The sequence below is a fragment of the Theobroma cacao genome, chromosome 10 (genome assembly GCF_053813885.1).
Source record: "Theobroma cacao isolate CCN51 chromosome 10, ASM5381388v1, whole genome shotgun sequence".
NCBI lineage: Eukaryota > Viridiplantae > Streptophyta > Magnoliopsida > Malvales > Malvaceae > Theobroma > Theobroma cacao.
The window spans coordinates 25,785,321-25,812,094 of record NC_142648.1 but is presented as its reverse complement, the minus strand read 5'-3'; the positions used below and the strand labels follow the sequence as shown (position 1 = coordinate 25,812,094).

Genomic DNA, 26,774 nt, shown 5'->3' with positions numbered 1-26,774 from the left:
GCTTTTTTACTTTTCTTCATAACAGATTTTGAATTTCGAAAGCCAATGTTGTTCATCTTACTTTCACGTTGAAATGCAGGCACATATGATATTTTGTTTTTACCTATTTCTCAGTTCTCTAAGTTTTGCATCTTTTAGTTTTCCTACTCTAGTTGTATGTGTGTGGTTGTTTGATTGTTGCCACATGTTAAAGCGACCCCTATTTAATGGTTTATTCCACCATTTCTTAACATCTGCTGTGTTTTATGTTCTTTTGGTATGTAGTGTGAGAAGCTGTACGACCTATGACACAATCATCTTGGTACTTTGCTAACTCAATTTACAGATCAGATATTCGAAGGCTGAAATTGAACTTATATTCATCCATGATCCACATGAGAACAATTCAAAGTTCTCTCATCCCTGGAAAAGGAAGGGTAATAGGATCAGAAGTTTTGCATCTTCCTTCCTCATAATGAAACCCGGGTATGTCAATATAATATTCAAATTCTATTATAATACCAGGGTTCTTTACTTTACTTTCATAGAAAATTTTACTAACTGACATATTTATTCTTCATTTTTCAGGCATTCTGAGAGGCTAAATGCTAACTTAGTTTGATTTTAGAAATGAGGTACTTTACAGCAAGCTACTCATCTATGATGTCGAGATTGATTTAAGGTGTAAATGATAGCTGTTAATCTTGTAGGTAGAAGTTTGTGGAACAATGAATGGGCAAATGCTTTATGCTTATATTTATATTTTCATCTCAGGGATTCACCCATTGAAAGAATACACCTCCTCATGGTGCGTAAATGATATGTGAAAATGAGAACTGTTTGATGCTGTTGTAAGGAAAAAGAGCATAATGAAAGAATACACCTCCTCATGGTGTGTAAATATACAAATCCTCTTACTTTGTTTTTGAACTCTATTTTTAATTTCAATCCTTTGATTCTTATTTAATAACAAATGCTTTATTTTATTTGTACATGCAGGAATCTGAGCAACAATAAAGAGCACGAAGTATAAACTTCAACCTCTGCATGAGATTTACTAACCATACAAACACAACCATTTAGAAGTAGCTTTCATTCAGGAGACAGTAAAAAAAGATGCATTAACATTGGAATCAATTGCTGGTGGAGCACTTGTCTTCTCCTTCATTCTCTATTGTACAGATCACAGCGGACAGTTGATGCACATAGATTAGGATCGGACCTTAATTTTTAGTTGTCAGTGGCCGCTAATGCTGCCCTTCTTTTTGTCACGGGGCATATTTTTTTTTTAATTTTTATGGTTTCCATCTCTTTGAGCAGCCACCAAATTTTTTGGCTGGCTTTCTTAATGTAATTGTTCAAGTTTACACACCCATACCAGGTCTCTAATGCCACGGTAGTCTTTGGTCATTTAGACAAGAGACTTGAAATGGCATACCAGTATTGAGGTTGAATAAATTCACTTTTCAAAAAAAAAAATAATGGAACCAATTGCTTCTGATTGAACTATTGTATTAGATTTTTTTTCTTTTATAAATTTCTGTTACTGTAACTTCATTTAAAATCTGTTGATTTATGTTCATTCTAAACTTTCAGATTACTGATAAACAGAGCATTATGATCCACTGTTGCAAATTCATTTCATGGTTTAGAAGATGGTCACTTATCTATAATCAAATTGGAGGCCAGGTGACTAAATACTACTACTATTTTGCTTCATGTCATTTTTGTTAAGATTATACGAGCATTGATTTCAAAAAATGACATTTCCCTGTTATTACTGCAGGTATGCAAGTCTTACATTAAGGTGGTGATCATGGTAGCATGCTAACTGAATGTTCTGCTAAGGATACTTGGCCAAAAGGAAAAGAAAGAAAAGAATAGAAAATGTGAACAAAAGAAAAGAAAGAAAGATGTTGCAAGTCAAATAGAACAATTGTCCTGGTATCAATGGTTAACTGAATGTTCTGCTAAGGATACTTGGAATGACAAAGTATCACCTTGACAAAGTACACTTGGAAGTCTGAGTAATTCATGTCTCTCCTGTCGATTTGTTTTATGTTTTTTGCATGAATATGAAATTAATCAGGACCTTCATTTTGAGATTGGAAAGATGAAAAGTGTTATGTTTGTTGTTTGTAGGCACACTGGGAGGTATATGCATGTATTTTCTGCTGAAAGAGCTGGGTTCAAATCTGACTTCCTTATATATATATATATATATATAACATATCAAAGCAATATCCAAACTACAAATGGAAGCCTCTGTAGCTTCAGAACTTACAACTCTAAATATTTATGAATTTAGCAACCAAACAAAGCAAAAATAGCCGTTTTCTGTGAACCCCAGGAATAAACATCTAAAAGATATGAACTTAGCATCCTTCCTAAACTTTTCTACCCTTAATCTCCTGATGAGATACCCATAAAAAGAACGGGAAAAAATAGAAAATAAGCAAGAAAAATAAAAGTTAAAAAGAAAAGGGATGGATGGTAGATTATAGAACAAGAGGATTCTCAAACAGGGATTTAAAAAGAATAACTACGAACAAAGACAAGGATTTTAATTTGATTTGTCATATAGTACCTTGGAAATCAGATTTCTTGCGACAATGTTGATGGTAACCTGCTGTTTTCTTATTTCAAGTTTTGGTAATCAAGGACATTCGAGAAGCCACTTCTGTACTGAAACAGAGTGTCAAGATGGAAAATAAAGAAAGAAAATGAAAATAACCAACTGGAAAAATAATTGCAAAATTTAAGCTTGAGAAGGACTGTTATTTCTTAATACTGCATATCTGCAGGGAAAAAAGAGTAACTCCATAATTGGCTTAATGCATAAGAGCAACACCTAATTTTATGAACTTTTGCTTGAATGGCCTCATTACATGGCCAAGTAGAACTCCTCATCCCGCATTAATTCCCCTATTTGGATATTAATATTTGTTGTACCAAACCACTTTTCTCTTTAAGATCGTCTGCTTATTTCAATTTTCATTTTGCATCACCCATGATGCCTTGAGTACTGTTTGCAGAAAGTACAAAATCTCAGTAGCCAATCAAGGTTTCAGAACACTTTTGAGAAAATAACCATATTCAATTCATATACCCTTTTTTGATATAGGCCATACCCTTTTTTCATATACATATCATGTGTACATACACACAATACATGTCAAATTTCCAATGAATTGAACGTGTCTTACGGCTTAGATTTCTGGATGTCTTGTTCATCTTTACGCAAATCTCATTCCTTCCACTTATCTATCAACCAATGTGACCTTGTCATATTATGTTTTTTCATTGTTTAGTTCATTGGATGGTGTATAATCCCCAACTTAAAAAACAGAGTTCAAATCCCCTTCTTCCTTTGGAAAAAAAAAAAACCCTAGATACACTTAAAGTATCTGACTCCGATTGTGCCATACTCATTCTCTATCAGGTTGTGTCCCATCACTGCAGGTACCTCTGGCCATAACATTCACAAAATTGAGTCCATCCTCTTGTGTTTGCTGGTAACCTTCCAAAGGTTGGAATCAAGAGAATGTATCTAGTTGCTAATAAAGTGCTTTCATTGACTTTTCCTTTCCTTTTTTATGTAAGAATGATAATTAGGTTGCTTATGACTTTTCATTATTAATCTTTGAACTTATTTCTGCTTGTAGTTTGGGAGGCATAGCAAACGAAATGCACTATCAAATTATATATATATATATATATATATATATATACTTGCAAATTAGGATTTGAGTTTCACATTGAAATTGTTTGATCAATTTATTTGTTTCCTTTTGTATATGATCCTTGTGTACTTCTCTTTTCGCTCTATTTTTTGTAAAGGTGTTGCTCTTTGGGGTGAATATAGGGAATTTATTGGTTACTTGCACATTATATATTGTTGAGTTTTAGGTTGACTAGAATTCTAGATCTTATTTGATTAGGATTTTTTTGTTTGTATACAATATTAAGTAGTTGTATGGTTTTAAACTTCTTATTCCACATCGAATCCTAATCACATTCTACTTTGGACTTTTATACTATAAAAGTGAATTTCTAGGCTTTAGAATTGCAAGTAGTGCTTTGAAAGCTCTAGAGAGAAAACATCTTGTATCTCTATCTTTTGCTCTAGGTGGAGCTAGAGTGGTTTGAGTGAATGTTCTTGGGAGGTTATTGAGGAAGAGTGTGCAAGGGATCTTGGTTTGTTTTGGGAACCATAAAGGTCAATTTATTGTACTTTAAATTCTCAATAATAGAAGAACAGTTTCACTCCGTGGACGTAGGCAAGAGGCCGAACCACGTAAATTCTTGTGTTTTTCTGTTTGCTTATTTTCTCTGGATTTTATCTTTGTTGATTCTTGGGCAATTTCCACAACAAACTGGTATCAGAGCTTCAGGTTCGGTAAATTCAAGATTCAACAAGGATGTCGAAAGTTACTAGTTCTACGAATTTTTCAATTGAGAAGTTTGATGGGAAGACTAGTTTCATGCAGTGGCAGAGAAGGATGAAAGATCTCCTTGTGCAGCAAGGTTTAATGCGCCCCTTGCTAGGAAAGGAGGAAGGGCAACCAGATGACATGAAGGATGTTGAATGGGCAGAGTTAGAGCAAAGGTGTGTGAGCACTATTCGACTTTGCATTGGAGATAATGTGTTTAATCATGTTATTGATGAGGATTTTGCTCTAAGATTATGGGCAAAGTTAGAGAAAATTTACTTGGCGAAAAGTCTTTCTAACAAGTTGCAGCTTAGGCGAAAGTTGTATCGCTTAAAGATGGAGGAGAATGGAGACCTCATGAAGCATATGAATGAATTCGATGGAATCATTGATCAGTTGAAGAAGGTTGATGTCAAGGTGGAGGAAGAGGAAAAGGCACTATTGTTCTTGGCTTCGCTTCCAGACTCCTATGAGGTATTTGTGGAATCTCTTATATGTGGGATGGATACAATAACGTTAGAACAAGCACAAGCAACGTTAATGTCTCGTGAAGCCCGAAAGAAAAGTAAAGAAGGGGATAAAGATCCAAATGGCTTGGCATTAGTAATTGAGACTAATAGGAGGAAGTCAACTAGTAAGGGATTGAAGGGTGGCAAGTCTAGACCCAACAATGTTCAATGCTTTAAATGCAAAGGGTATGGGCATATTAAAAGGGATTGTCCTACAAAAGGGGATGAAAGTAACGAGAACAAAGGTGAGTGTGCTTTCGTTACTGAAGGTGATGATTGTGATGTCCTTACAATTTCAGAAAATATGGATGCAAATTCTGATTGGTATTTAGATTCTGCTTCTGCAACTCACATATGTTATCAAAAGGATTGTTTTGATTTACTTCAAGAAGGGGTGGCTGGGAATTTGACTTTGGGTAATAAGTCAATAGTGAAGGTCATGGGTATTGGAGTGGTGAAAATCAAAATGTTTGATGGGGTTGTGCGCTCTTTGGGTGGTGTGGCCTATGTCCCAAAGATGCGTAAGAATCTAATATCATTGAGCCTGTTAGACTCCAAAGGGTTTGGATATTCTGCTTGTGATGGAGTAGTAAAAGTCACACAAGGCGACATGGTCCTGATGAGGGGGAATTTGCATAATGGCTTGTATCGTCTAGAATGTGAGGCCTCGAAAGGATGGGAACAGTGCACAGGGGATGGTAGCTACCAAAGTGAGATTTCATTTGCCGAGGAGGTGATGAAAGGTTCCCATGGTGTAGACGATGGTGAAGGGACGAAAAATCTTGCCAGTAGTGAATTGGAAGGGTCGTCGAGGTCCCTTTCCGAAGTCAATTAGTGCCATTGACTTGACGGCTACACAAGTGCATTGGCCGTTTTGTGGAATCAAGTGTTGGACCATGCTTGATTCGGTATGTGTAGTCGTGGTAATTATAAAGGCCAATGATTTAGAAAGTCTTGTGCTTGGAGAGTTGTTCAAGGTGTTGGAAAGTAAGTGGAGTTAGGAAGTTGCAATTAGGTGCGACTAGTGGAAGAGGTTTAAGGAGTTTGAATTCAAGTCAAAGGTGGAGATTTGTTGAGTTTTAGGTTGACTAGAATTCTAGATCTTATTTGATTAGGATTTTTTTGTTTGTATACAATATTAAGTAGTTGTATGGTTTTAAACTTCTTATTCCACATCGAATCCTAATCACATTCTACTTTGGACTTTTATACTATAAAAGTGAATTTCTAGGCTTTAGAATTGCAAGTAGTGCTTTGAAAGCTCTAGAGAGAGAACATCTTGTATCTCTATCTTTTGCTCTAGGTGGAGCTAGAGTGGTTTGAGTGAATGTTCTTGGGAGGTTATTGAGGAAGAGTGTGCAAGGGATCTTGGTTTGTTTTGGGAACCATAAAGGTCAATTTATTGTACTTTAAATTCTCAATAATAGAAGAACAGTTTCACTCCGTGAACGTAGGCAAGAGGCCGAACCACGTAAATTCTTGTGTTTTTCTGTTTGCTTATTTTCTCTGGATTTTATCTTTGTTGATTCTTGGGCAATTTCCACAACATATATAGAGCCTGAGAATGAATTGGACAGTGATAATGGCGAAATTTGTCACGACTTAATATTAGAGTTTTTCATTATATTTATAATTTTATTGGATGTTATCATTATACTTTTTTTTTAGAGTGAAGTAGTCATTATACTTTTAATTTCGTTGATTTTGAAGAAAAAAAACAAAAGAAATGAAATATTTCATGAAATAAATTTGGTTAATACAAATGGTAGCATCAAAAAATATAACATCAGATAATTCATGAATAATACCATGAAACTAATATATGACAGCAATTCACGAGGTACAAATCACACCAAACCTATAAACAACAATTATTTTTGAAAGAAACACATCTAATTCTCGCAAGACTTTTGGTAAAAGTGCAAGTCAAGATAAGTAAGTATAAGAAAGTCCAAAGTTTTAGAGTAAAAGTATAACTTTTACTTGGAAATTTAGATCAAATAATCGATAGATTAGGAACTAAAATGAAAGCTTAGTCTTACAATCCATTTAAGCCATCTCATAGCATGCTCTTTGTTAAAGCATCATGTCTTTATCAACTTTTGATAAAGTGAAGTAGAATAATTGTGAAGTATGAGCTGGAGCACTTCTGGTTGTGGCAATTATTAAGTCTGTAGGTCCAACCGTGGGGACTGGGGAGGGCTAGCTGCCAAAGAGTCTCCTACTCTAAACATGATGCCTCCATTTTATACGTTTCTTTTACTCTAATAAATCAAGCTTCGGACGAAATTGGATATGCAGTTTCCATGTTTCAACTTTTTTCCAATGTAGAAATCACCAAGAAAAGGGGCTTTGTGGGAATCAAATTCATACATAAATTCTACCTTGCTTTCTAACTTAAGAGTCGTGTGGGTCCATCCTAAAATATTCCTGAATTTCTCTGCTTTTTACTTCCACTTCAAGTCTTTCACAGTTACCTCTACTCCATTTCACACTCAATTTCTGAAAAAAAAAAAGATTTATTTTTGTTAATACAACAAATATTTGAATGATTAGCATTGAAAATAAATTAGTTAGTACATTTTATTACGTTATTTAAAAAATATGAAAGTGTTAACCTACAAAAGTATTACCTCTCATATATTGACACGTAGGCATAATGTGTTACAATGTATTACATTTTATTAGAATCTGTTGGCAATGTTTCATATCAATAAAATATCTTGGCTAAATGCTTTAATTGGGGTTAAACCTTTGGATATCTTTTCAATTAAGGGTCAAATGTTTCAATTGTAACAATTAAGAGTCAAACATTTCAATTGTAATAATTAAAGGTCAAACATTTTTTATTCTTTATAATTAAGGGTTAAGTTGATAAGTGAATAGAAATTGTATCACGCGCGACAGAAGATCAGTTGAGTTGATGACATGGCAACTGATTTGGAAATAATTGTTACATATTATGTTGAAAATATAGTTGTTATATGCCATATTGAAAATTTAATTGTTACATATTATATTGAAAAATGCAGTTGCTACACATGATGTTGAAATTTTAATTGTAAGGAGACCAAAAACGTGTAGTCTTTAATTGTTACAATTGAAATATTTAGCCCTAAATTGACCAAAACCTAAAAATTTTAAACCCAAATTGAGTATTAGTCAAATATCTTTCCATGTGAAAATTTTGGAGCAAATAAGTTGCTTCAACTTTTAGAAGGATGCTAGAAATTACTTTTTTTATTAGATAGCATTAACATAAATGGACATATTATATAAATTTTACTATTCTATTTAACATGGTATATTAAATTTATCATTCATCTTTAAATGGACATAAATTTATCATTATACTTTCTAATTTAATTTAAAATGATAAAAAATTAGAATATTTTATATAACATTCTTTTATTGATAATATTTAATTATATTTTAATCAATTAAAAGTTACGGTAATAAAAATTACATCCTTTTAAAAATAAAAGATAAATTTGATCTACCTATCTAAATTTACGGTAATAAAAATTAAATACAAATATTTTCATAGAGAAAATGCTAAAATGTCCAATTATCCAATTATTTATAAAAAATAAAATATTATAAAATTATTATATTTATTATTGATGCTATTTGTGAGTAATCAAACAATTGAATTTTCTTAGCATTATCCATATTCATGGTTCATGAAATGTTAGGGTTAAAAATCTAATTTTTTTAGATAAATTACCCCACCTTTTAAGATTTGACATTAATTCATCTCATTAATTCATCTCGAGTCCAATATTAATATTCAAAATGAACACTTCATCTCAAAATCTTAAACACAAATATTAAAAAAATTATTAAACTACACATAAGATAAAAAATTTAATTTGTTTACAAGAATAATACATTTTCAGTAACACAATACCACTTCTCCTATTAGTGGTATTTCCTTTTTGGGTACAACTAATTATTGATATTTAAATCAAATTTATTGTTGTTAAATGCTAAAATTTAACCATTTTTTAGTGGTCACTAAAAAATGAAAAATACATTGTGGAGTGAAGGGGAAGATGAACAATGAAATGACACCACATTTTACACTAAAAAGACTATATTTTCTTGTGAGACTCGTGACTTTTGAAAGGACATTCAACTGACACAACGAAGGCAAGGAAACTACAAAAAGAAAAAAAATGGTAATTTGAGTTTTTTTTCTCTCATTTTAGAGAAGAGTAAAAAAAAAGTGATTACTATTTTTCTATTACGTTAGAAAGTGATCATTATTCATTGGCCATGTGCTTACAGTATTAGAATTAGCCAGTAGAAGTGTAGAAAACTACTTCATTTATAGTAAAAGAAAAGAACAAGACGGCACAACATTGAGAAACTTTCTCAGGGTTTTTTCTATTCAATCAATGCTTAATGAGCAGAAATATACATACAGTGTTTAAACAGTAAGGTAAAGAAGAAAAATCATAATAATTACATTAAACTAACTTAACAGAAAATTAAAGAAAAGGTTAATAAATCTCCTTAGTGAAATGGTGCTTTTCCAACTTCATATGCTTTGCATACTCTTTTTTTAAAACGGTGAGCTTTACTTGTCTCTTTTTATTCTCTGGTTTTTCCATCCCTCACCCACAACTAGAGTGTTCTTATTCTGCCATTCAGTGAAGAAGGCTTAGGATTGAGCTTATTCCTCGTGATCTTTCTAATACTCCCCTTCAAAATGACATATGAATGTTATGAACATTCATCTTGCTTAGAAGATTGTAAAACTACCTTGGTGTTAATGCCTTAGTGAACATGTCTGCGAGTTGCAAATTGGTTGACATGTACATTGGTTTAATTATACCTTCAAGTACCTTCTTTCTGATGAAATGACAATCTAACTCAATGTGCTTGGTCCTCTCATGGAAGACTGGATTTTTGTTGATGTGTATTGTTGATTGACTGTCAGAATAAAGGATTACAACATCTATACATTCTATCCCAAAATCTGAGAGTAAGTGTTTTAACCAAACAACTTCACAACATGTTGATGCCATACACTGGTACTTTGCTTCTGCTGAGCTTCTTGCCACAACAGGCTGTTTCTTTGATTTCCATGTTACCAAGGAATCCACAATAAAAATATTGTATCCACTCATTGATCTCCTCGAATCTTGGCACCCTGCCCAATCACTGTCATAGTAGGCAGATAACTTTAAATTTTATTTAGACTTCATCCAGATCCTCTGTCCTAGTGAACCTTTAAGGTATTTCAATTCCCTGTGAGTTGCTGTGAGATGCTTGAGCCCTGGTTTGTCCATGAACTGTGATAGTATTTGCACTGCATATGAGATATCTAGTCTGTTAAATGTAAGGTACAATAACTTTCAAACTATTTGCCTATAGTTTATTGGATTAACTAACTTGTCCCTATCTTGAGTCTTCTACAGTTTGTGGTTGTAGTCAATAGGAGTGGATATTGCCTTAGCCCCTAACAAACCATGTTCCTCTAAGAGATCTAAGGCATATTTCCATTAACATATTGAAATTCCTTCAAGAGACCCTTTTTATTTCTAATCCAAGAAAGTACTTGACCTTTCCCAAGTCTTTGAGTTTGAAATGTGAGCTCAGAAATTGTTTCATTTTTGTTACAACCTGCGATGATGTGCTCCCAATCAATATGTCATCTACATATAGTAATAGAGCAATGAAATTACCATATTTTTCTTTCTTGGTAAATAGAGAATAGTCTGCAATGGACTGATGAAACCCATATTGTAGAATTAGGGAAGTAATCTTGACATTCCATTGCCTAGAATCTTGCTTCAGGCCATATAGTGACTTATGGAGTTCACAAACAAGTTGTATTCCTTGCGGATACTCCCCTCTGGATTTCATACCCCTATGGCAGTTCTATATACACTTCTTCTTCTAGATCACCATTTAGTCAAGCATTGTCTACATCAAGTTAAGATAAATTCAGATTCAAAGTTGCTGCCAAAGAAAAAAATACTCTGACAGTTGTATGCTTGGCAACTGGGCTGAATGTTTCTTGATAGTCAAGCCTAGCTACTTGATTATAGCCCTTAGCAACTAGCCGGGCTTTGTACCTTTCAACAGTGCCATTTGCATTCAGCTTGACCTTATAAACCCACTTGCAGCCTATGACATGAGAATTTGAAGGCTCTTTTATCCAATTTCTTTCTGTTGTGTGACAGTGTAAACACATAGCACAAGCTCCCAAACAATCTGAAATGGTCATAAGAAGGTAGCTTCCCATATAATAACTCAAATGGGGATTTGTTTTGTAGTAATTTGGTAGGTACTCTGTAATACCCCTCACAAAGTATTTATTATAAAAAAAAATTAATTAAATTAAAATTATTAAGCTATAGTTTTATAAAGATAAGAAGTAGATATTATTTTAGTATTTTATTTATTTACAATTATGACCTTGGGTGTCTTAATAATTAGAAAATAGAAGAAGGGGTCTTTAAGTAAAAGAAGAAGTTTAATTAAGTCAGTTTTATTATCACGTTTAAGTTAGTGGGATTAAGGGTCAGTTTATTTATCCCATTTAAGTTAGTGGGGTTAGGTAATTTATAAGTTTTAAAAGAACAGACAACAACTTACGTTAGTTCATTCATCAGATTCAAACAACAGATAGTCAGAAAAGCTTAATATCAGGGAAGAAGAAAGACAGAGGAGAGGGAAAGAGATTGCTGATTAAGGTATGTTTGGGAATTATATTTTCATAATTTGGGTACAAAAACCCTAAATTAGATATATTTTCTTATTTTTTTATTTAAATCCGGTACTTTTCTGATGACTTTCCGGTAGCATGATGGGTACCAATGGAAAGGTCTTGAAAAGATCTTTCCAATGGTTTTTGTAGCATCTTGTTTGGCCTTATGGTTAGGAATATATGAATTTTTGAAGTTAATTAGAAATCTGGTTTTCAACAGTTTTGACAGCCCGACTTTGGGTCACTGGAACTCCATATTCTGGTGACGTTTTTGGTCGTTTCTTTGAGGGCTTTTGAAGTATGAAATTAGATGTTTAATTTGGCATCAATGTATTGGTTAGAGGCTTCCTGTGTTAAGAGAATTAAAGCCTCAAAATAAGCTCATTGATACTGAAAACCCAGAAATCTGGGTATTTCTGTGATGATTTCTTGAATTTTGGCTTTCGAAACTTAGGAATCTTGTGGTCTTTTTAATCGAAACAAATTTTGGGCTTGTAGTATGATATGCATACTTTAAATTGGTGTTGATTTCATCACTGGAAATAATTCAGGTTAAAAGATATGAGAGCTTGAAGTAAGCCAAATGGCCATCCAGATTCTGGAAATTCCAGAAAACAGAAAATTTCTTTTTTAAAATTTGTTTTAAAATTTGACTTTAATTATTATGTGATAAATTCTATTGTAAATTTCATAAATATTGGATATGTGATTTCTACTGTATTTTTATGTTAAGAAGTATGTATCTTTATATTTTATAAATTTATTTCTTAAATTAGTAGATTTTATTAAAATATCAAAATTTATGAAATTAATTACAAATATGATTTTTACAAGTGAAATTAATATTATTTCTCTATCTGAAATTTAAAGTCCTTACTGATTTTATGATTTAAGTTTAAGTCTCAACCTTATTGGAAATTTTGTTTAGTTCAAAAATATAAATAATAATAATATATTACCTTATTAACAAAAAAAAAAAGTTCATAAATTGTAATAGGAGTCGCTACACACCCTAAGTGCTTAGGATGGTCAACGAAAAGTTGCATTGTAGGATCTGTTTGCAAATTTAGTTCTGATTTTTGTGTTTCTCGAAATACTAGGCTACTAAGAGGATTTTCGGATTTGCTACTTGAAAGTAAAATTTACGAGATAATGTAAGTGACTGATATCCCTTCGGTGTTTTCACACCTTAAAAATTAGCTTCAATCTGAATTTGTACATGAGATATAATATTTTGTCCTATGATTTATTAAAATCGGGTAAGCATGCAAAATGTATATGTATATAAGTTTATATGTTAGATTTAGAATGTGGTTTATGCAAAACGTGATTTCTGAATTGGAAATTTGTTCATGACTTGGTATAATGTATACGTATATGTTTTTGCGAATATAAACATAAATATTTAGTTTGAAACGAATATGCTTTTGAGGTGTATGAGATATGCTTGAGAAATTTGATATACTGTTTTATGAACTTTGGGTAATCTAAAAATATATATTTCTGTTTTGTCTCCTAGTATGGCTATGCTCTGACCCTGCCAATGGGGGTTAAATGTTGGCCATGTCGACATGTATTCTGTGATTAGAGATCGATCTCCCAACTGCAATACCGGTTACAGAATAGTAGTATTTGTGATATCTGTTCAGTGCAGCCAACGGTTGCTTTAATATGCTTCTGACCCGTGCCACCGGGGTTAATTGTGGTTCTATTTCTGACCTATGCCACAGGGGTTAAGTGTGGTCGTAGCATATTACAGGAGACCATTAAAAGTTAAATATGGTGAATATATTTGTTCTATTATTTGAATGCGCAAATTTTGAAGTATGTGATTCCAAATAAGATTACCCAATATTTTGTCTTGGCATTTGTAAATGATATTTTGCCCTGAATGTTTTAAGCATGCTTAATCCGGCTGAAGGGATGTTAGTTACTTGCTGAGTAGTTGGACTCACCCCTTCCTTCAGTTTTTTTTTTCAGGTTGTGATTTGGTCAACCACGTGAGAATTTTGGGGAGTGATGTTTAATTTAGTAGCACTTAAATTATCTAGGATTTATTTAAATATTATGAACATCGAACTATCTTAATTAGTATTCAGACTTTTATCTTGACTTAGTAGCTTTATGGTTTTGGAGATTTAATTTTGAATATTGTCGAATTATGATATTTGGAAATTCTGTCAATAGATATAGTTTATAAATCACTAAATTCTTCAGGTATATCGGTCTCTTTTAGTAATGGTTTAAGATATATATTTTAGAGTCTTGCATGTCTGTAGGATTATACCTTACAGGTATGCGGCGTTTGTCATGTCTCGGGTCTGGGGCGTGACAGATTTAGTTGTATCAAAGCCAGGTTAGGCATAATTACGTAGTTACATAACACCTGTGCGAGATTCGAGAGATGGGTAGAGAAAAAAAAATAGGATTGGGACGTTTTCCCTCAATTCATGTTTGTTATACTTTTATGGTTGCTTTGTGTTAGTGTAAAAAAAAATGCTAATGTTAATTTTTCTTATTATGAGAAATCAGTATGCCTCATCGTCGAGACCGCGAACCTAATCTCGCTGAACTTGTGGCTAGTGCTAGAGTAGTTGGTGCTAGGAGGTCTCATTCTGAGAGAATTCAAAATCCTCTAAGCCAAAATTAAGATGATGTTGAAACATCATATGCTCAGATGGCTGTTGAAATTGACCAACCTCCTGCAAACCCAATCGAGGGGACACAAGGTGTTGTGGCTGGACATGATGATAGAGTGCTAAACTTGATACAGGAGGTAGCTAGTTTTGTTAAGGAGCAACGACAACGCCTACAACCGGTCCAACAGGTTGACAATTCTTCTAACTAGAAAGCTTTGGGTGAGTTTAAGAAGATAGCCCCTCCTCCTTTCAAGGGTTCCACAAACCCGGATGATGCAGAATTATGGATTGAGGAGATGGAGAAAGCTTTTGATGCCATGCGTTCCAGTGATCTGGACAAGGTTAGATTTGCAGTCTATCTATTGCAAGGTAGTGCACATAATTGGTGGAAAGGAGTAGCGTGCACTCATGACAATGACTCTGAGTTCTTCAATTGGGAGAATTTTCGCACTGCCTTTTATGCCAAGTATTTCCCTCGAAGCAAGTTGTTACAGTTGGAGAGGGAGTTCCTTAATCTGGTTCAAGGCAGTATGACAGTGGATGACTATGAGGCTGAGTTTGATCGGTTGTCCAAGTTTGCCATTGCAATGGTTTCTGACGATGAGAGTAGGGCCAGGAGGTTCGAAAATGGTTTGAATGCTCACATCCGCCGAGGCTTAGCTCCATTGCACTTGATCAGCTACAATGAAGTGGTTGGTAGGGCAAAATCCTTATATGCTGTATGGAGAGAGACTCAGGAGGCAAGGAAAGATTTTCAAAAAAAGAAGGATAGAGATTCAGACTTTTGAGGTAAGAGAGCTTTTAGTAGTCCTTCTAAATTTCAAACTACTGAAAAGTCTCGAGCTTCTGCTACTTTTAAGGATAGACTTCCTCCTCGGGGAACTCAATCATACCATGGCAAGACATCCCAACAAGGGCTTAAGTGTTCAGTGTGTGGTGGAGGACATCGAGCTGCTGAATGTAGGTGTGTTACTAGTGCTTGTTTTAGATGTGGCCAATTGGGCCATCATATTGCTGATTGTCCCTTAGTCCTTCAAGAATCTCAATCTGTGCAGAGGCCACAAAACTCTCGAACCTTTGAAACTGCAGCGCAAAGGACTCAACTCATTCATGTTGTTCAGACTACTCAAGCACCTTCTTCTGGACATCAAAAAGTGGGGAGACCTCGCACCCAGGGGCGTGCTTATGCTATCACTCAGTCAGATGTAGAGGCATCCAACACTGTTGTTTCAGGTACACTGCTAGTTGCCTCAGCTTTTGCTCATGTGTTGTTTGATACTGGTGCATCTCATTCTTTTGTATCTGCTGCATTTGTTCGAAAGTTTGCTTTGCCTTGTATGCTTCTGGATTATGAATTATGTGTAGACACTCCAGTTAGAGGTGAAATTATCTCAGATCAGATTTGTAAGATGTGTGTGGTAAGTATTGATGATAGAGAATTGCTTGCGGATCTTCATGTTTTAGATATGCAAGATTTTGATGTAATTCTAGGGATGGATTGGTTAGCTGCAAACTTTGCTAAAGTTGATTGTCGAGGGAAAAGGGTGGACTTTGAGATCCTTGGGGAAACACCTTTTTGTTTTTATGGTAGTGGTACTTACACTCCTTTGCGAGTTATCTCTGCTTTGAAAGCTAGGCGATTGCTTGCTAGTGGTTGCAAAGGATTTTTGGCAGTTGTTACAGACACTCAAATGAAGGAGTTGAGGATTGAAGAGATTCCTATTGTGAGGGAATTTCATGATGTTTTTCCTGAAGATCTACCTAGTTTAGCTCCTGATAGGGAGATTGATTTCTCTATTGATTTAGTTCCAGGAACTGGTCCTATTTCTAAAGCTCCTTATAGAATGGCTCCTGTAGAATTGAAGGAGTTGAAAGAGCAGTTGCAAGAACTCCTTGATAAGGGCTTTATTAGACCTAGTGTATCTCCTTGGGGAGCGCCCGTGTTATTTGTGAAGAAAAAGGATGGGAGCATGAGGTTGTGCATTGATTATCGAGAGTTAAATAAGGCAACCGTGAAGAATAGGTATCCTTTACCTCGAATAGATGATTTGTTTGATCAATTAAAAGGCGCTCAAGTGTTCTCCAAAATTGATCTTCGGTCTGGTTACCATCAGTTAAAGGTGAGAATTGAAGATGTCCCTAAAACTGCTTTTTATACCCGATATGGGCATTATGAGTTCCTTGTTATGCCTTTTGGGTTGACAAATGCTCCAGCTGCTTTTATGGACTTGATGAATAGGGTTTTCAAACCTTATTTGGATAAGTTTGTGGTTGTTTTTATTGATGATATTCTAGTGTATTCCCCTAGCTCAGCAAATCATGAAAAGCATTTAAGGGTTGTTTTGGAGACTTTGAGGCAGAAGCAGTTGTTTGCTAAATTGAAGAAATGTGATTTCTGGCTTCCTAGTGTTGCTTTCCTTGGGCATGTGGTGTCGAAGGATGGGATTTCGGTGGATTCAAAGAAAGTTGAAGCAGTGGTGACTTGGAAGCGACCAAATAATGTTTCAGAGATTCGCAATTTTCTGGGCTTAGTAGGATATTATAGGCGATTTGTAGAGGATTTTTCTCGTATTGCCTTGCCTTTGACTAGATTGGTACGAAAAGGGGTTCGCTTCGAGTGGACAAATGACTGTGAAAGGAGGTTTGAGGAGTTAAAGAAAAGATTAGTATCCGCTCCTATACTTACCATACCTACTAATGGTAAGGGATTTGTTGTTTACAGTGACGCTTCTAAAAAGGGACTTAGGTGTGTTCTTATGCAGGATGATAAGGTGATTGCTTATGCTTCTAGGTAGTTGAAACCTTACGAGGAGAATTATCCTACTCATGATTTGGAGTTGGCAGCAGTGGTTTTCGCCTTAAAGATTTGACGACATTATTTGTATGGTGAGTCTTGTGAGGTCTTTACTGATCATAAAAGTTTGAAGTATCTTTTCACGCATAAGGAGCTGAATATGCGATAGAGAAGATGGTTAGAATTGTTGAAGGATTATGACTTGACCATCAGTTACCACCCAAGTAAGGCGAATAGAGTTGCTGATGCTTTAAGTAGGAAGACTTTTGGGAATATGGCTGCAATGATTACTTCCCAAAAACAGATTTTAGAGGACTTGCGGAGGATGGATATTGGTGTACGTGTGCATGGTTCTGGAGCATTACTGGCTAACCTACAAGTACAGCCAACTTTAATTCACCGAATTAAGACAACCCAAGCAGATGATCCTCGACTTCAACACATTAAACTTGGGGTTGAATCTGGTTTGAAACCAGACTTTAGGATTCATGATGATGGCTCTTTGAGGTTTGGTGATAGGATTTGGGTCCCTGATGATGCAGAATTGAAGAGAGAAATTTTGGAGGAAGCTCATTATAGTAATTATACAATCCATCTTGGAAGTACCAAGATGTATAAAGATTTGAAGAACATTTTTTGGTGGAGCAATATGAAGAGGGAGATTGCACAGTTTGTAGCCAAATGTTTGACATGTCAGCAAGTCAAGGCTGAACATCAGAGGCCAGCAGGATTGTTGCAACCCCTCCTTATTCCAGAATGGAAATGGGAACGAATTACTATGGACTTTATATATGGTTTACCAAGAACCCCAAAAGGTAATGATGGCATCTGGGTGATTGTGGATAGATTAACAAAGTCTGCTCACTTCTTGGCTATCTGTACGGGAATGTCGTTGGAAAAGTTGGCAGAGTTGTATGTGGAGCAGATTGTGAGACTGCATGGGGTGCCAGTGTCCATTGTATCTGATCGAGATTCTCGATTTGTGGCGAAATTTTGGGAGAGTCTGCATAAAGCCTTGGGTACCAGACTTAATTTTAGCACTGCTTTTCATCCCCAAACAGATGGTCAATCCGAAAGAGTTAATCAAATTCTTGAGGACATGTTGAGAGCTTGTGTCATGGATTTTTGGGGTTCTTGGGATCGACACTTGTCATGGGCGAAATTTGCTTACAATAATAGCTATCAGTCTAGTATCCAAATGGCTCCATTTGAAGCTTTGTATGGTAGGAAGTGTAAATCACCTCTTTGTTGGGATGATATGGGTGAAAGACAGTTATTGGGTCTAGATCTTATTCAGCAAGCAGTTGAGAAGGTTCAATTGATCAGAGAACATCTTCATACGGCTCAAAGTAGACAGAAAAGTTATGCAGACAATAGAAGAAGGAAGTTAGAATTTGAGGTTGGAGATCATGTGTTTCTTCGAGTTTCCCCTACTAGAGGAGTAATGCGATTTGAGATTCGAGGAAAACTTAGTCCTTGTTATGTGGGTCCGTTTGAGATTTTGGATAGGGTTGGTGAGGTGGCTTATAGGTTGGCACTTCCACCTACTCTATCGGGAGAGCATAATGTGTTTCATGTTTCTTTGTTGAGAAAATATGTTCCGGATCTTAGTCATGTGGTAGAGTTAACTCCTTTGAGACTTAGAGAAGATTTGTCCTATGATGAGCGTCCTATACGTATTGTGGATAGAAATGAGCAAGTTCTAAGAAGGCGGACTATTCCTTATGTTAAGGTCCAATGGAGTAATCATACAGAACGAGAAGCGACTTGGGAGTTGGAAGAAAATATCAAAGAGAAGTATCCCCACCTTTTTGAGGACCAAGGTAAGAGTTTAAGGGACTAAACTCCTTTTAAGGAGGGGAGGATGTAATACCCCTCACAAAGTATTTATTATATAAAAAAATTAATTAAATTAAAATTATTAAGCTATAGTTTTATAAAGATAATAAGTAGATATTATTTTAATATTTTATTTATTTACAATTATGATCTTGGGTGTCTTAATAATTAGAAAATAGAAGAAGGGGTCTTTAAGTAAAAGAAGAAGTTTAATTAAGTCAGTTTTATTATCACGTTTAAGTTAGTGGGATTAAGGGTCAGTTTATTTATCCCATTTAAGTTAGTAGGGTTAGGTAGTTTATAAGTTTTAAAAGAACAGACAACAACTTACGTTAGTTCATTCTTCAGATTCAAACAATAGACAGTCAGAAAAGCTTAATATCAGGGAAGAAGAAAGACAGAGGATAGGGAAAGAGATTGCTGATTAAGGTATGTTTGGGAATTATATTTTCATAATTTGGGTACAAAAACCCTAAATTAGATATATTTTCTTATTTTTTTTATTTAAATCCGGCACTTTTCTGATGACTTTCCGGTAGCACGATGGGTACCAATGGAAAGGTCTTGAAAAGATCTTTCCAATGGTTTTTGTAGCATCTTGTTTGGCCTTATGGTTAGGAATATATGAATTTTTGAAGTTAATTAGAAATCTGGTTTTCAACAGTTTTGACAGCCCGACTTTGGGTCACCGGAACTCCATATTCTGGTGACGTGTTTGGTCGTTTCTTTGAGGGCTTTTGAAGTATGAAATTAGATGTTTAATTTGGCGTCAATGTCTTGGTTAGAGGCTTCCTGTGTTAAGAGAATTAAAGCCTCAAAGTAGGCTCATTGATACTAGAAACCCAGAAATCTGGGTATTTCTGTGATGATTTCTTGAATTTTGGCTTTCGAAACTTAGGAATCTTGTGGTCTTTTTAATCGAAACAAATTTTGGTCTTGTAGTATGATATGCATACTTTAAATTGGTGTTGATTTCATCACTGGAAATAATTCGGGTTAAAAGATATGAGAGCTTGAAGTAAGCCAAATGACCATCCAGATTCTGGAAATTCCAGAAAACAGAAAATTTCTTTTTTAAAATTTGTTTTAAAATTTGACTTTAATTATTATGTGATAAATTCTATTGTAAATTTCATAAATATTGGATATGTGATTTCTACTGTATTTTTATGTTAAGAAGTATGTATCTTTATATTTTATAAATTTATTTCTTAAATTAGTAGATTTTATTAAAATATCAAAATTTATGAAATTAATTACAAATATGATTTTTACAAGTGAAATTAGTATTATTTCTCTATCTGAAATTTAAAGTCCTTACTGATTTTATGATTTAAGTTTAATTCTCAACCTTATTGGAAATTTTGTTTAATTCAAAAATATAAATAATAATAATATATTACCTTATTAACAAAAAAAAAAAAAGTTCATAAATTGTAATGGGAATCGCTACACACCCTAAGTGCTTAGGATGGTCAACGAAAAGTCGAATTGTAGGATCTGTTTGCAAATTTAGTTCTGATTTTTGTGTTTCTCGAAATACTAGGCTACTAAGAGGATTTTCGGATTTGCTACTTGAAAGTAAAATTTACGAGATCCTGTAAGTGACTGATATCCCTTCGGTGTTTTCACACCTTAAAAATTAGCTTCAATCTGAATTTGTACATGAGATATAATATTTTGTCCTATGATTTATTAAAATCGGGTTAAGCATGCAAAATGTATATGTATATAAGTTTATATGTTAGATTTAGAATGTGGTTTATGCAAAACGTGATTTCTGAATTGGAAATTTGTTCATGACTTGGTATAATGTATACGTATATGTTTTTGCGAATATAAACATAAATATTTAATTTGAAACGAATATGCTTTTGAGGTGTATGAGATATGCTTGAGAAATTTGATATACTGTTTTATGAACTTTGGGTAATCTAAAAATATATATTTCTGTTTTGTCTCCTAGTATGGCTATGCTCTGACCCTGCCAATGGGGGTTAAATGTTGGCCATGTCGACATGTATTCTGTGATTAGAGATCGATCTCCCAACCACACTACCGGTTACAGAATAGTAGTATTTGTGATATCTGTTCAGTGCAGCCAATGGTTGGTTTGATATGCTTCTGACTCGTGCCACCGAGGTTAATTGTGGTTCTATTTCTGACCTATGCCACAGGGGTTAAGTGTGGTCGTAGCATGTTACAGGAGACCATTAAAAGTTAAATATGGTGAATATATTTGTTCTATTATTTGAATGCGCAAATTTTGAAGTATGTGATTCCAAATAAGATTACCCAATATTTTGTCTTGGCATTTGTAAATGATATTTTGCCCTGAATGTTTTAAGCATGCTTAATCAGGCTGAAGGGATGTTAGTTACTTGCTGAGTAGTTGGACTCACCCCTTTCTTCAATTTTTTTTCAGGTTGTGATTTGGTCAACCACGCTGGAATTTTGGGGAGTAATGTTTAATTTAGTAGCACTTAAATTATCTAGGATTTATTTAAATATTATGAACATCGAACTATCTTAATTAGTATTCAGACTTTTATCTTGACTTAGTAACTTTATGGTTTTGGAGATTTAATTTTGAATATTGTCGAATTATGATATTTGGAAATTCTGTCAACAGATATAATTTATAAATCACTAAATTCTTCAGGTATATCAGTCTCTTTTAGTAATGGTTTAAGATATATATTTTAGAGCCTTGCATGTCTATAGGATTATACCTTACATGTATGCGGCGTCTGTCATGTCTCGGGTCTGGGGCGTGACATACTCTATTAATGATATGCACTGCTATTAAAACTGCATCTCCCCAAAAATGCATAGGTATATCGAACTAAAACATTAGGGTCCTAGCTACCATCAAGATATGTTAATGCTTTCTCTCAACAATTCCATTTTGTTGAGGAGTTTCAACACATGATAAATGATGTATGATTCTAGTTTTATCAAAGAAATCTATCATCCTTAGTTCCAGTTTATTATCTGACCTAATACATTTGATTAAAGAACCAAATTGCCTTTGAACATAGTTGTTGAAAGAAGGAATTATTGATAGAACATCTAACTTGCTTCTCATGAGAAAAATCCACGTAAATCATGTAAAGTCATCCACTATAGTGAGAAAGAATCTTTGATTAGATAATGTTGGTGTCTTATATGGACCCCAAACATCTACATGTATTAATTCAAAAGCTGTTTTTATGTTTTGAATATGCACAAGAAAGGGAAGTTTTCTTTGCTTTGCAAGTGGACAAATTTCACAAATTAAATCATATTTTACCTATTGAGTCCATGAAGAAAATGGTTAAGGCTATTGATTGTGTGATCGAATCAAGCAACCAAGCTACCAGTAAATTGTTACAATGGGTCCAAGATAGGTAAAGAGGATTTGTACCCTGAGGTTTAGGTATGGAACCATTTAGGAAACCAATTTTGTTCCTAATAGATATTTCTAGCAAGAAAGACCTACTCCATGCTATGTAATTGTTGCTGGTAAGTTTGGGGCTAATAACCACTGAATTAGGACTATCGGTGTGATGTAGGTAATAAAGGGGTTGAGGGTCTACTAGATGTGATATTTTGGTGATTTGAGTCTTGATTTGTGCATTAGTCTGTGTACCAGACTGAGTTCTAGATTCTATGTTCTCAGCCATGATTTCTCAAATGATAATGAAGTACTCTTAAGAACTAAACACTAAAGAGTAAATTTTACTAAAAGGATTAGATGAACCTGAGTGATGATGTAGTAGCAAGAAGACTAAATATTGATGCTAAATAGGTAACAAATTTGTCCTCTATTGATGAAATAGTCCTTTTGCTACTGTAAAAGAATACTGACTGTCAGTTGGATTCCAAGCTACTCTAATATCATGTCAAGAAATGAGCAGAAGAAAAAAACAAGACGACATAGACTTGAGAAAATTTCTCAGGGTTTTTCTATTCAATCAATGCTCAATGAGCAAAAATATATATACAGTGTTTAAATAGTAAAGTAAATAAGAAAAGGCATAATAATTACATTCAACTAACTTAATAGAAAATTAAAGAAAAGGTTAATAAATCTCCTTAGTAAAACGGTGCATTTCCAGCTTTATATGCTCTGCATTCTCTTTTATTTAAACAGTGAGTTTTGCTTGTCTTCTTTATTCTTTGGTTTTTCATCCGTCATCCATAACCAGTGTGTTCTCATTCTGCCATTCAGTGAAGAAGACTTATGATTGAACTTATTCCTCGTGATCTTTCTAATAAAGCATTCAACCGAATTTGGAATCACCCAAATATAGCTCCACCATTTTCTTTATATGTTGCACATCAAAAGGATATACTTATAGGTTTTTTTTTCTTTCCTCCTTCAAGTTCCACTATCCTAAAACAATTTGAAACGTTTCCAATTTCCTTTAGATGTTGCTTAGTAACAAATTAAACAAGATCAAATCCAACCTCTCTATTAAAACAGTTGCAAGGGGTTCAACATAAGAGCATACATACACCCGATACATGTCAAATTGCCAATAAATCGAAGGTGTATTAAGGCTTAGATTTTTGGATGTCTTGTTCATCTATACTTGCATATTATTACTAATTACTTTTAGATTTTATTTAATCTTCAGTCAAATCTAAATTCTTTCCCCTTATTTATCAGTCAACGTGACCTTGTGTTATTTTTTTCATTGTGTAGAAAGTGCGTCTTGACCACAAGCACATGGGAATAGGTGAAGATGATAGCTGGATACCTTGCGTACACGAAAACCATCTGATTTCAATTGTAACAAACTTATTCTCTATCCGTTTATGTCCGATCACTGCAGCTACCTTCGACCCAAACATGTACAAATCCCAACTTCAAAACTGAGTTCATCTTCCTGTGACTGCTAGTAACCTGGTTGAAATCATGAGAATGTATCTAGTTGATTAATAAGGTGCTTTCATTGACTTTTTTGTTTTTGGTGAGAAGATAATTTGGTTGGCTTATGACCTTTCATTATTATTTGGACTTATTTCTTGCTTGCAGTTTGGGCTACTTAGGAGGCATAGCAAACAAAATACACTATCAAATTTTATTATATAAATAAATCATATGAAAGTAGTAAGATCTACTAATCAATTTATGTTCTTATAAATTAGGATTTGAGTTTCACTTTTTAATTTTTTTATCAATTTAATTGGTTCCTCTAGTATATGATCCTTGTGTACTTTTTTTCCTCTCAATTTGTTCGTGAGGTGTTGTTCTGAGGAATGAATTTAGGATATTTATTGGTTACTTTCACATTATATATAGGGCTTAAGAATTTGACAAAAGAATCTGCAAAGATGTTAACTTCTTTGAGAGTATGCACAAATGTTAACTTATCAATCTCGTTAAATATTCTCTTTTTATCTCACGGTCTTGGATTCAAGTTACGCACTTAAAATAAAGCCACCTTAGAATCCATCTCGACAATAAAAGATTTCTCACCAATCCAAAAAGATAAACTAAAAACATGATGAGCAATATTAAATGCCATGATCAAATAAGTATAATTCAAGTCATGGATGGCTAATGGTTAAAAAAAGATACCTGCCATAGAACTGGATGAATCTCTTAAAATCTCTCCAAAACCTGCAAAGCTTAAAATTTAAGCTCATTTTTCTTAAGAGAAATCCAAAAAAAAAATCTTATTTAAAATTTTACATTTTTATAAGAGTAATAAAAATTCATGGATTTGAGCATCACCCTAAACTCATTAATAACTTTGTTTCCTTCAATAGCTTTGATTTTGAACATAGATCTCATTTTAATTACGAAAGATATTTCATCTCCATCTCATCTTTTTCCATTAAAATATTTAAATCATTCCTCACAATTCATAAAGCTCAAAGTGTACGGCATCACACAATGCTAACTGTCGCTCTTTTAAAACACCATAAATGATTAAGTTCTAACATGGCTTAACAAAATTTTCAATAAAGTTTGGAGCAACCCATAAAGCCTACCACTTAAAACACAGTTCAATACAGTCTATGAATAGTAAGATGAAATTAAAATATGATAGCAATTCTCATGGTATAAACCACACCATGTACAAACAACAATTATTTTTCGAAAGAAACACCTTTTGTTTTTGAAAAACTTTTGATAAAAATTCAATTCAAGATAATTATAAGAAACTTTAAAATTTTGGAATAATAGTATATATCTAAAAATGGATATAAACCATTACTTTTAGTTGGTGGAGCATTGGTTGAGAAAGATTGGCTTGGAAATTTAGATAAAATAATTGATAGATTAGGAACTAAAATGAAAGCTTAGTCTTACAATCCATTTATCAACTTTTGATAAAGTGAAGTAGAATAATTGTAAAGTAGGAGCTTCCAAAGATGGTGTTAAAGAAAAGTAGCCATTTTGTTGAAAGGGACAAGATTCAAACTTACCATTCTATTTAAGATGGTGTATTAAATTTATCATTCATCTTTGAATAGAGGTAAATTTATCACTATACTTTCTAATTTGATTTAAAATGACAAAAAATTATAATATATTATAAAATACTCTTTTATTTTCTTCTTCAATATTCTTTTATCAATAACATTTAATTATATTTTAATCAAATTAAAAGGTACAGTAATAAATCATCCATTTTAAAAATAAATAATAAATTTGATCCACCTATCTAAATTTCCAATAATAAAAATATAGAATTTTCGGATCTCTGACTTGGCAAATAGCAGCGTTTTGCAATGAGAAAATGATTATGATGATGGGGTTAAAGCAAAATTTTTATTGCTATCAACTTTTTGATGATAACATATTAAAATAAGTAACTTTTACCAATGGAATGAATTCATTTTCTTCTAATTAATGATAAAACAATAGAGCATGATTTCTTTCACATAAAATTAATAGAATATGACTTGATAAGTACAAACATATTAACAACAGGATAATTAAATTTTGATTGTGAAACTGATGTCATTGTTAAAACAAATATTGTTTCCAATCTTATAAAAAAAAGGAAGTTAAATACAAATCTTTTCTAGAAAAAAGCTAAAATTTCCATTTATCTAACTATGTGTAAAAAATAAATAATTATAAAATTATTATATTTATTATTGATACTATTTGTGAGTAATAGACAATTAAATTTTCTTAACGTTATCTATATTCATAGTTAATGAAATGTCATGATTAAAAATTTAATTTTTTTAGATAAATTATCTTAAATTTTAAGATTTCACATTAATCCATCTCGAGTCCAATATTAATATTCAAAATGAACATTTCATCTCAAAAGTTTAAACACAAAAATTAAAAAATAATTAAACAAAGCATGAGATAAAATTTTAATTTGTTTATAACAATAATACATTTTCAATAACACAATACCACCACTCTTATTATTGGTATTTCTTTTTTGGGTACAACTAATTATTGCTATTTAAATAAAATTTATTGTTGTTAAAAACTAAAACTTAACCATGTTTTAGTGGTCATTGAAAATTACATTGTGGAGTAGAGAAGTTGAAGAATGAAAAGACTCGTGACTTTTGACAGGACATCCCATCGACACAACAAAGGCAAGGAAACTACAAAAAGAAAAGAAATGAACAGAAAAGCTTAAGAGAGAAGCAGTTTGAGAGAAAATGACACCCCATTTTCTCATACTATTCTTTACTTTTCAACTCATAAATTCTATAGTGTTCGACTCGTGACTTTGGTTACAGGACATTACATTGACACAAGTAATTAATATCTTCCTCAATTTATAATCAAGGTTAAACAATTTCCTCATTCTATATTTAGTTAATATCTTGAATGTCATAATATTTAAAAATTTTCAGTAAAGTTTGGAGAAACCCATTGTAAAGCCT

General features: G+C 33.3%; 3 long non-coding RNA genes across 3 annotated transcripts; all 3 read left to right on the top strand.

Annotated features, from left to right (window-relative positions):
* Window positions 1-758: 758 nt before the first annotated feature.
* LOC148760503 (uncharacterized) lies at window positions 759-1,986 on the top strand. Its single transcript, XR_016023210.1, has 3 exons — window positions 759-871; window positions 979-1,668; window positions 1,766-1,986. It is a non-coding gene; the product is annotated as an uncharacterized LOC148760503 (long non-coding RNA).
* Window positions 1,987-11,566: 9,580 nt separating this feature from the next.
* Window positions 11,567-14,237, top strand: LOC148760502 (uncharacterized). The gene is made up of 3 exons (XR_016023247.1): window positions 11,567-11,628; window positions 12,743-12,796; window positions 14,175-14,237. It is a non-coding gene; the product is annotated as an uncharacterized LOC148760502 (long non-coding RNA).
* A 5,068-nt stretch (window positions 14,238-19,305) lies between these two features.
* On the top strand, window positions 19,306-21,413 carry LOC18593775 (uncharacterized). The gene is made up of 3 exons (XR_016028882.1): window positions 19,306-19,343; window positions 20,461-20,514; window positions 21,340-21,413. It is a non-coding gene; the product is annotated as an uncharacterized LOC18593775 (long non-coding RNA).
* Window positions 21,414-26,774: the final 5,361 nt, after the last annotated feature.